This window comes from Nansenia antarctica, assembly GCF_963989245.1.
Source record: "Nansenia antarctica genome assembly, chromosome: 6".
NCBI classification, from domain to species: Eukaryota; Metazoa; Chordata; class Actinopteri; order Argentiniformes; family Microstomatidae; genus Nansenia; species Nansenia antarctica.
This window is the reverse complement of record NC_137676.1, coordinates 4,155,894-4,168,281: the sequence shown is the minus strand read 5'-3', so window position 1 is coordinate 4,168,281 and position 12,388 is coordinate 4,155,894.

Genomic DNA, 12,388 nt, shown 5'->3' with positions numbered 1-12,388 from the left:
GTTGTTGGACGACAAGAAGACAACCTCCAAAAAACATAAAGAGAAGAGAAAAAGGAAAATGGAAACCCAGAGGAGAACAAGGCTTCAGCGGCGGGCGGGCGGGCGGGCGGTGAGGCGAGTGCTGTGGCGTGCGTGGTGGTGGTGGTGGTGGTGGTGGCACTCTACAGCTCCCCCAGCTTTCAAAAAAATCTGAAAAAATAAAAACCCTCTCCTCCTCCTACTGTTCAGCACTGGATAGCTCCTGTGATGCAGTAGGCTTCAGGGACCAGAGAGGAAAGAGAAGATGTGATAGAGGCAGCAGCAGAGAGAGAGAGAGAGCGAGAGAGCGAGAGAGCAGGAGAGAGAGAGAGAGAGAGGAGGGAGCAGGCAGTACGAGAGAGAGAGAGAGAGAGACTGTCAGACTAGCTGAGATCAGCAATCACGCCAGCCTTTATATGGGGCACAGGCAGAGGGAGATCAGGTGGTACAGCGAAATGGAGCTGCTTAGCTTTAATCCATCAACGTCCCCCGAGACACACATCAAATTACTACTGAACCGTCTGTGCATTCGCACACACACACACACACACACAGACAGAGGAGAAAGAACACAGCCCCAGACCCCCACACACACACACACACAGCCCCCCCTACTACCACCACCAACACCCCCCCCCTCCCTCCTCTCCCTCTCCCTCTCTCCATCCCTTCATCCCTCCCTCTTTCACCCCCCCCCCCCCCCCGCTCAGGAGGAGGAGGAGGAGGAGTAAAGTGGGAGAGCACAGACAATGGAGACATGTGGAGGAGAGGGCATTCAGTGTCCTCCACTCTCCCCCCATTGTTTTCAGATGAAGTGGCAGAGTTTATGCTTAGCCTTGTGCAGCCACGGCCTCCCTCACGTCCACTCGGTTACCTCAGACCGCCTCCTCTCCCCCTCCCCCTCTCCTCCTTCTCTTTCTCTCTCTCTCCCTGTTCAGCACCGTCCTGGGGTCTATGGCAGACATATGGTACTGGAAAAACACAGTGCACAGCACAAATACTGTACACACAGGCAGGCAGCACACGGCACACAGAGGACTGTGTAGCAGTGATTTACTGAGCGCTTGTTTGTCTGAACCTATTAGAGGACCGTGCTGCTGGCACAAAACGTGTCCATCGTTTTTTTTTTTTTTTGTGTGTGTTCCCGTGGCGATACGGCGGACACAGATGTGTGTCCAGCTATGCATGAAAATTCATTACCTGATTAATTAATTACTGTACATATTTTCCTTGATTGGAATGAAATGTCGAATTAGTTAGCTCACGTTTGTCCGATTTGTTCTTGTCGTTTAAAAAGGATAATATCAATCTAGAGTTTGTGTAGATCGTTTCATATTAAATCAGATGTACTGTATCCCGCTCCCGCCCCCCCCCCCCCCCCCCCCCACACACACACACTTGATCTGTGACAAAAAGGTTGAATCTTTTTCTTTTCTTTTTTTCTTCTCTCGGTCAAAATGTGTTTTGTAGTGGGATAATAATGTAATAAAGGACAGCGATTGGTCGACCTGTTGGAATCCCCCATGGTGCCTTGCTTCCCAGCTGTTCATACAAGATACTGATGTCATCTCCATGCTGCACGTGTGTCCCACAAACAGCATAGATAACCAAGGTGGATCACTGGCTTATTATGGGACATTGTATTATAGGACATTGGGCCTTGTATGCTGATGATGGTGTATGTCATACGGTATACTGCCCGTCATGCAATATCAAAACACTCATCATTTACAATAATCAACCACAGTATCAAACAAAACATGCATGATAATGCTTAGTGCATATCAGTGGAGGAGGCTGTTGGAGGTGGTGGAGGTTAAAATAATTGTTCATTGCATGCATAACAATGAACCCGAAGCTTCCAATTGCTCCAGGGCCGCTGACTACGGCTGACCCTGTGCCTGGAGCCAAACATACCAGATTCCAACAATTGATTGACAAGTTGATTGCATGGCAATAAACAAACGAACAGTAAATCTACCTTCCCCAGCAGCCTCCCCTGGTGTAGTGTAGATAGATCGAGCATTGAGAGAGCAGGGGAGACGCTGCAGGAGAGACGCTTTCATCAGGACACTTTGTATCCCTTTGGCCACTGTGTATCATCAACGTGGACCTGCTTGCTAAGTTGAGTTATCTGGTTGGTAATAGAGTAATAGAGTATCTGGGAGGATTAGAAAACATTGTGAAAGGGGAGCGTGAGTGGCGTCGCATGCTAAGGTGCATAACGTGTCATCGACAAGGTCCCTAGTTCGATCCCGGCCATCGACATATCCTGCATGTCATCCCTCCCCCTCTCTCTGACACCCATACTTCCTGTCAATCTCTACTGTCTCTATCCCAATAAAAGCAGAAATGCCCCAAAATATATATTTTTACAAATATATATATAAATAATACAACATTGTGAAAGATTGGGGGAAAACTGACGACATCATGCCCTGAGCAATTTCAAAGGTTTCTGGTGAAGGTTTCCCCCCTGCGTAGACACACATCTTGTCTCTGTACATGCAGTGTAGTATGTAGTGATCCCCTAGTGGCTCAGATGGTAGAGCTACGACACTAACAGTGCTCAGGTTGTGGGTTAGATTCCCACCGGGACCGTATATATATACTGAAAAATGTATGCTCTCTCACTGCAACGTAAGTCGCTTTGGATAAAAGCGTGAGCTAAATGTCATATAGTATTATTATATAATATTAATGCGCATGTATGTAGTCTGGATGGGAGGCCTATGGGTTAACATCTCTTCCTAACTGACATTTGTGTCAAAAACGGCATCTCCTTTTGTCGGTTAGAGTCGGTTGGAGTTAGAGTCTTGTTTTATTCTCAGGGCGGTGTGTTCCGGCGACACGATTCATTATTCAAACGTTTGCGGCACCGTCCTTGTCCGTCCCCGATCTGGCAGACATCGTCATTTTTTATAACGATGACGGGGGAAAGATACTGAGCTATGAAAAGTGTTTCTCCGAGTGACTCCATAAGAAGACAACTGGGGGAGGAGGAGGAGGAGGAGGAGGAGGCTTAAGAAACACTGAGCTCCTCTTTGACTCCAGCTGAGCTGCCGGGGCAGAGGGACCGCCCTGCAGCTTGACTCTCTCCGTCTGAACGAGGAGGGGTTTCACCTCTGGCGAGAGAGAGAGAGAGAGAGGGGCCCTCCTCATTATTCTAGCCTTATGTACAGTGAAGCGGAGCGCAGAAGCCCCAGCTAAAAAGCCTCCACTCAGGTTCAGACATGGCACGCAGACATTAATATTTCAGACTTTTTCAAGACGATGGTCGGGGTTGGAACACAGAGACGCAGAGGCGACTTAATGGAGAATTGTATATATACTGCTGCTGCTGCTGCTGCTGCTGCTGCTGAGAATGGCCTCCTCCTCCTCCTCCTCCTCCTCCTCTATGCACCTCCGAGTCAGCACTCCCGGAGCGATTGGCCTAAATGTCAGTGGTTGCCACTGCGTTCTATATAATAATAATATGATCCCACAATGCAACACTTGTGGTGTATGGTTATTTGGTAGTTGTTGTTTTGTTGTTGTTGTTGTTGTTGTTGTTGTTTGTGGACATTTGTGTTTATTGGCTAAACGTTCGTGTGACAGTGTGTGTTTTGTGTGTTTTTGGCATGTTGTCACAGTATTCACAGACGAATCGTTAATCCATCTACTTTCGTGGTGAATCTGAATTTATTTGATATTGAGACCAACAAGTGAACAAGGATTGTTCACAAGTTACAGGTTACAGAATACAGGTTACAGGATACAGATTACAGAATACAGGTTACAGAATACAGGATACAGATTACAGATTACAGATTACAGATTACAGGTTACAGGATACAGGTTGCTCATTGTCCTCCTCATCCTCTCTCACCCTCTATCACTGCCTGTAGCTCCTCTCTCCTCTCTCACCCTCTATCACTGCCTGTAGTTCCTCTCTCCTCTCTCACCCTCTATCACTGCCTGTAGTTCCTCTCCTCTCTCACCCTCTATCACTGCCTGTAGTTCCTCTCTCCCCTCTCACCCTCTATCACTGCCTGTAGCTCCTCTCTCCCCTCTCACCCTCTATCACTGCCTGTAGCTCCTCTCCTCTCTCACCCTCTATCACTGCCTGTAGCTCCTCTCCTCTCTCACCCTCTATCACTGCCTGTAGCTCCTCTCTCCTCTCTCACCCTCTATCACTGCCTGTAGTTCCTCTCCTCTCTCACCCTCTATCACTGCCTGTAGTTCCTCTCTCCTCTCTCACCCTCTATCACTGCCTGTAGTTCCTCTCCTCTCTCACCCTCTATCACTGCCTGTAGCTCCTCTCTCCTCTCTCACCCTCTATCACTGCCTGTAGTTCCTCTCTCCTCTCTCACCCTCTATCACTGCCTGTAGTTCCTCTCCTCTCTCACCCTCTATCACTGCCTGTAGTTCCTCTCTCCTCTCTCACCCTCTATCACTGCCTGTAGTTCCTCTCTCCTCTCTCACCCTCTATCACTGCCTGTAGTTCCTCTCTCCTCTCTCACCCTCTATCACTGCCTGTAGTTCCTCTCCTCTCTCACCCTCTATCACTGCCTGTAGTTCCTCTCTCCTCTCTCACCCTCTATCACTGCCTGTAGCTCCTCTCTCCTCTCTCACCCTCTATCACTGCCTGTAGTTCCTCTCTCCCCTCTCACCCTCTATCACTGCCTGTAGCTCCTCTCTCCTCTCTCATCCTCTATCACTGCCTGTAGTTCCTCTCTCTCACCCTCTATCACTGCCTGTAGCTCCTCTCTCTCTCTCACCCTCTATCACTGCCTGTAGTTCCTCTCTCCTCTCTCACCCTCTATCACTGCCTGTAGCTCCTCTCTCCTCTCTCACACTCTATCACTGCCTGTAGTTCCTCTCCTCTCTCACCCTCTATCACTGCCTGTAGTTCCTCTCCACTCTCACCCTCTATCACTGCCTGTAGCTCCTCTCTCCTCTCTCACCCTCTATCACTGCCTGTAGTTCCTCTCTCCTCTCTCACCCTCTATCACTGCCTGTAGTTCCTCTCTCTCACCCTCTATCACTGCCTGTAGTTCCTCTCTCTCTCACCCTCTATCACTGCCTGTAGTTCCTCTCCACTCTCACCCTCTATCACTGCCTGTAGTTCCTCTCTCCTCTCTCACCCTCTATCACTGCCTGTAGTTCCTCTCTCCTCTCTCACCCTCTATCACTGCCTGTAGTTCCTCTCTCCTCTCTCACCCTCTATCACTGCCTGTAGTTCCTCTCTCCCCTCTCACCCTCTATCACTGCCTGTAGTTCCTCTCTCCTCTCTCACCCTCTATCACTGCCTGTAGTTCCTCTCTCCTCTCTCACCCTCTATCACTGCCTGTAGTTCCTCTCTCCTCTCTCACCCTCTATCACTGCCTGTAGTTCCTCTCTCCCCTCTCACCCTCTACCACTGCCTGTAGCTCCAGTCCACTTGAAAGGTTCAGATTCACTCAGACATCTGGTCACTGCCTCGGGACCAGCGTTTCCATGGTGATTCACCCCCTCGGGCTAGTGGAATGGGTTTACCCTCTCCTGTAGTAGGGGGCTTGGGTTGTGTCCACAATCTGGTCAGAGGGGGGGTGGGGGGGGGGGGGGAGGAAATAGCACTGTCTCAACCTCATTAACATACTGTATGGCTTCAGTGGACTGTGGAAGCCTGGCTGGCTGAATAATAGCCCTCCTCTCTCTCTCTCTCTCTCTCTCTCTCTCTCTCTCTCTCTCTCTCTCTCTCTCTCTCTCACTCTCTCTCTCTCTGAGGTAATTCCTTCACTAGACAGATTGTAACAAGGTCCAATGACCTGTAGACCCTTTCTGTTGTTTCCTTCGAACTGACTCTGTGGAGTAATCTAATCTAGCCTCAAGGCTATGAACGATGCTCATTTCTTCAGATGTCAGGGACTTCCTGCAGTATATAAGAGATTCAGATGTCTCTGAAACAGGCCTCTGAAAACAGCTTTTATTATTATTTACAGCGACGAGGGACGTCCTGTAGGTTCTTGAGCCACATAAGGATGTTACCATGAGCGCATGAGGCAAGGTGGTGAGAGACGCTGTCCATTAGGCACTAACCATCTATAATTCACCTCACTCTCGCTTACTGGGTCAATGCTAAACTACATTCATCTGTACTTTATTTTTTATTTTTTTTATCGCAGACACTTTCTGTCTTGGTCTGGTCTTGGGAAGATACTTGAGACACTCTTCTGAACAAAAGTAGGTTAATGTTTTAAACTTGACTAGTTTTGAGAGAGATTGTCAAGCCGTGAGCTTAGAATTATAAGGTTCTTCTATCTCCGTTTAGGGCAGTTCAGAGATATTGAGCGTCAACGTTTTTACATTCCATTATGTTCTGTGAGATGGAACATTTGTATTTTATGAATTACTAACTCAAAAATGTCAACATTTTGGAAATAACACCACACAGGCATTAATAAACACCTAATGGATCAGATTATGTCAAAAACTAAATTTTGACCAAAAATGGAGATAGAACCTTATAATTCTAACGTCACGAAGTGCAAATGAGATACAATTTTCACTCATAACGCGCTTTTCATCCTCAGAACGAATAGCACACCGAGGAGACGGCTGACAGAGAGGTGACACACACACATTCTCTCTGAAAAAAAAAAAAATCTCTCGAGGACAATGTTTGGCAGACAGACCCCATTTTTCTTATTTACACAGCCACTGATCAGCCATAGCACGGAGAAGAAGGTCGCGCAGACAGTATTTCTCCTCTTATTGAGGACTACAAGTCCAATACAAAGAGAATGAATGGGCTCCATCCTCCACCACTGCCTCACTGTATCAAATGCTAGTTGGCAGATAGTTCAGTATATCACTCATGCCCTATTTGGCTTGTGTCTGCCTGTTGTCCTGTGCGCATCTCCAGTAGCGTGTGTGTGCGTGTGTGTATGTGTGTGTGTGTGCGTGTGTGCGTGTGTGTGTGTGTGTGTGCGTGTGTGTGTGTGCGCGCTTTTGCTGTCCACGGGCAACTGTACAGTAAATGGGGCAATTAAGTGTGAAAGGCAGAAAGAAGCTAACATGGTCCTATCTCTTTGGCGGGTGAGATAATTTATGCAAATAACATCTCAGACGGTGGGGCTGCCCAAAAATGATAGCAGACCCCCTTTTCCCTTCCACAAATCCTTTTTATCCTCAAGAAAAAAGCTGTTTTTCAACACCTTGCAAGCCGAGAAGACAGCTGCATAGCAATGAATGAACATCTCTCTCTCTCTCTCTCTCTCTCTCTCTCTCTCTCTCTGTCTCTCTCTCTCCCTCTCCTTGTCTCTCTGTGTTTGTGTTTTCTAAAGATACACATTTTTTCCCAATACTGTCTTGCATAGCAACTATTTGTTCCTCATTTAGCACTACTGAATTACTTGTAACCTAGACAACCTCTCCTCACTTGTCCCTTTCTCTCTCTTTCTCTCTCTCTCTCTCTCAGTACAGCTTCCATCACAGGCAACCAGGGGACTGTGGAGTGTGTGAGTGTGTGAATGTAATAAATACAGCGCATGAATGATGCTGCCTAATGCCATTTAAACAGGAGCTCAGTATGCTGTTCTTGAGGTATAAATTCTTTGATCATATTGTGGATGAGGAGGGCTTCAACTGGCTGTGCTGCAGAGCGGAGGCCCATGATGGCAGTTCAATAAATAACGCTGGGGAAAGTGAGTCCTATAAAACACATACAATCTGCGCCATATGGGAGCTAGCTAGCTGCTAGCTGCAACACCACCACCAGGCACTGGAAGAAGCTCTGTTTGTATTGTCACCCTTCCATGAGAAATATGTTCACTAACCAAGGATAAGGTAATTCCTTTTGTCTTAAAGAGCAAAGGAAACCTGTTTTTAAGAAGAAGAAGAAGAAGAAGAAGGAGGAGGAGAAGAAGGGGAGAAATCTGTCATTTCAAAGAGCTTTTGTTAGAGAATCTGGAAGGAAGCTGCCTGAAATTGGCTTGATCTAAAAATGGATGAGATTTTTTTGTTAAGTCAATATTACTCATTAACGTTTTCACACAAAAGACACATCTAACTGATTCAATATGTTATAATGGGATCTTCATGTAAATAGCCCTGGTGCCTTCAGAAAATGAAAAACTTAATTTGATTCGTATTGTAAAGGCCACTCTCTAAAAGAGTCGCTCTCTATTCAGTTTAGCCATTTCTCTTTCTAGTGACGATTAAATATTAATTATAATAGCCATCATCACACCTTTCTCTGTGTTATCTCGAAAAAAGATTGTTTCAGTAATCATATTCTAAATTAATTTAGTTAATTAATCACGAACAGCACCCCCCCACCCAACCCTACCCAAATAAAGGCATTGTGGGTCTTTTCATATTATGTTTGGTGAAGAAGGTCAAGCCACTGGATAATAGACTGTCGCTTGCAATTTGTACTCCCACGGAAAAAAAAAAGAAGCGCAAATGCATTAGTGTGATGCTATCAGTCTGTTTAAAATTAGACAACAAACGATCGCATTTGCATATCTGCAGCAGGGAATGGCCTGGAAGAGCAACACAGACAAAAGATAATACAAAAGATAAGTTGTCAAGTAGAGCCGGACACCATACTCATACCAGTCGTGTCTGTGTGTGTGTGTGGATTCAGAACACCTGTTTGCTAAGGGACAGACAAAGGGATGGGGGGTCCTTGATGCCAAAAGAGGTGGGACACCTTTTTTCATGAATAAAATGAAGGAATCTGCAAGCAAGCTAATTTTTTCATCAGGCAAAAACACTGAACCCCCGGATTTCTCCCCTCCTATGTGTTTTCCCTACCAATTCAGCCAAAGAAGAGGTGAGGATCAATTTCCACAGGATTAGGCTGCCTGGGGGGAAATGATTGCTTTTTCTAATACTTAGTAACAATTTTTCAATTTCATGTGGTCTTTGTTACTCTCGACATTTTTTTTTTCTTGCAAATGAGCAAAACAGAGGCAGAGGCGGGCATCACTGCCTCCACGAACTTCACCTTGGGACCAGTCATCATTTGCATATATATTGAGAGCATACGTTTTTGGTTTATAATAGTCGCCATTCCCGGGGTGGGGGCGGGGTGGGGTGGGGTGGAGGGAGCAGGGTGGGTTGGGGGGGGGGTGGGGGGGGGGGGGGGCAGCTGGCAGGCGTTCTGTCACCTGTTATGAGGGCCTTGTCCAGGAACATCACTGTGGCGCTGAGGCAGGCAATAATTACGGCGGTGAGACTATGAGATCCCAGTGCACCGGTGTGGTGGTGGTGATGCTCTTTCCCTGCGCACCCTGTTAGATATAAACAGTTAACAACAACGGGATGCCACAAAGACTAACACCCCCCTCACCCCCCACCCCACCCCCCATACCCCCTCCCCCTGTTATTGCCTACAGGGGTAGATTCCTTTTGTGTCTCTCTCAGCTTTCATGAGAATTATTAGTTTTTTTTTTAATCATCTAGAAAAATTGTTTTTTTCTTAATGTATTCGGTATTTTTATCAAACTGATTGAGATTGAGTACTCATATCTCCTCCCTCGCCGGTTGCAGTGCGGACGTGGTGAGAGACTATTCAGGCAGAACAAAGGGAGAAGCAGGGTGGAAAGTCACATGACAATTATGGCTTTATTGCTGTGTTAAAGAGATTCAGATCGCAATTGAGTCTCTCCAGTACATTGGAATTGAACCTGGCTGATGTGGCTGTCTGTCTCTCTCTGTGGCTAATAGGACTAGCTGTATTGTGCCTATTACATCCAGTTTGCAAGATTAGATTTTAGTTTGAACTGTCTTCTCAATGGAGATTCAGATTCTCATTTTATGCATGTTTATGACAGGTTAGTACATGGTCCTACTGCATGAACAAGAGGCAAATGCTGACTATGAATTCTTCCCTCTAACCCTCTTTGGACCCGACCCCGACATCTAAAAGGTTACATGTTATTTCCTAATGATGAACAAGAAAAAAAACATAATAACCTACAAATGAATTTGACTGATATGAATATGAATCTGAATCTCAACTGTGCAAGCATGCGTGTTTGCACATCTGTGCATGCACTGTACGTAAGTGTGCATTGTGCACTAGTGCGTTTGGGTGTTTTTTATTTTTTTCTGCTCTTTTTCAAAGGGCAGTGTTTTGTGTGCGGACGACACAGACGCTGCAGCTGGCTGGAGCGTGACTGTAGCTGGAAGCGTGTCCAAGTTGGCACACTTACAGAAAGGCCCTGGCGCCTGGGTCACACTTTATATAGGGTACATAAAAGCCTCTGCCTCCCCTTCTGCTGTCTAGTACCTCTATAACGTCTGCACCGCACAGATTGAAAAGTACAGAAACAATATGGAGTAGCTCAGTCCCGATAACTCACCGCCTCATTTCTGTCAGATAACATTTTTTTAATGCCTTGGTTGCTGGGAGCGACATTGTATATCCTTGTTGTGTCCGACGCCAGTTGCTAGTGTCTATTCTGAGGTGTTACCCTTTCTAACAACCTTTCTTTTTTTAAGCACATAGGAAGTCGATGAGGACTTTTCATATGCCCGCAATATAGACTCAAGTTCAAAAGCTTTTATTGTTAGAATAGACATTTTACAATCAAGCTTCCATTCCATAAAAACAAAACAACATACAATACAATAGCATATCATGTAAAAAAAAAAAAAAATACAACACAATCATTAAAAAGTGTAACCAAAAAAGGAAAAAAGCAGAATTGCCTAATAAAACCACTACTCAACCTCTCGGTAAATGTGTGACTAATTCCACACACGACCAATAGGACACCAATGAGTTTGCACCGAATCAGGATAGAGCAGGCAATTTAAACCAGTAATTGCCTGATAAATTAACCACAAAAGACACCTGTCAAAACAGCCGACTGTCTCTGTGGGACTGCCTCCCAGTGGGCTGATATACTGATGGACTGAGTTGGTGATGACAACTCCCCTAGTCTCTTCCCCCTCAGGCTGCAGGGGTAAGAGCCCCACACACTCCTCCTATTCACATCCTTTCCCATTAAGATAAAGCATCAAAAGGACATATTATATTAATTTGAAGTTCATTTTCTCCTCAAGGGTCTGTAGATGTCTGCAAGCAGCGCACGCGCCTGCCTGCCTGCCTAGCTAGAAACACGGCCTAACCTTTAATGCGCAACATTGGCCAATGTATTATCTTTCAGTATTTTTCTGGTTCCCACAGTATTTTTTCTGTATTTATATTTTAAAATGTAACTCTCCCTCCTGCCGATGAAGCGGCGGTTAGCATTTTATTTTATTCCGTTTTGATCGGCATGCTTTCGAAGATAACACGTTACTAAAATAATGTGCCTGTTGTGAAGGGAGAAAGAAGAAGGATGGAAGATTGGACATAAAGATTGCGTGTGGTGCGTGTGGGGGGGGGGGGGGGGGGTCGGGGGAGGGGGGGGGACGCCTCCTGGAATATCAGAAGCATATTCATCTTGAACAACGCGCCGCCGCTGCGCACAGACGTGGTTCGTACAGACGAAACATCATCTGCTCCCCTTGTTCTCCTTAGTGCACCCACTTGGGCTCTAAAACAACAGCCATGATGACTCATTGATTTTCACAAACAAACCAAATTGCCGGTAATGGCGTCGGCCCCGCGTGACTCTGAGGAGGCCCTCATCACTCAGCACTTATCCACCGCCGCCGTGCACCCGGCGACCTCCCTCCTCCGACACAGCTTGGCGTGTGTGACGGTAACGTGCGTGAAATGAACGCCGCGACCTGCCAGCGGTGCCTGAGTGAGAGCGGTCGGCGGGCAGAGGGGGAGGGACGGCGGGGGACGGGAGGGGACGGGGGGGGGTTCGACACCTGCCCACACTCAGCTGCCTTTCGCCACGCTCGACCGCACGTGGCTAATAAACAGACCCGTCCTTATCACTGAACTCCATTAACTGAGAATGCAGTCACCTGAATCCCTGGCTGGGACAGGGTTGGGGGACGGGGTGGACGGCGGGGGGAGGGGGGACGGGGTGGACGGACGGACGGGGATGGGAGGGGGGGGAATTATAAGGCAAATGTAATGGGTTTTCCTATATTGCTGCAAGCTGAGGTTGTGAATTACACCGAGGGCCTCCTGGTGTTATTACACGTCCCCCGGAGCTCTGAGGGCGGTGGTGCTTTATGACGCCAGCCAGAGAGAAACAGGTCAGTGCTCAAATGTTCACGGTCTCTGCCGCTCAGCGTCCCACCCCTAGCTCCCCATCATTCTGTCATCTGCATTCAAACACCGGACAGCAAACTCTGGCAGCGTGTACCTAGCTAACCGTACCGTTGTGGCTGCAGCAGTGTTAGCGATGTTACCACATCCTGGCTCTGTGTCAGACAACTTTAACTGGCCGATAGGTGACACGGAACAAAGAGAATTAAACGCTCGCCAGTT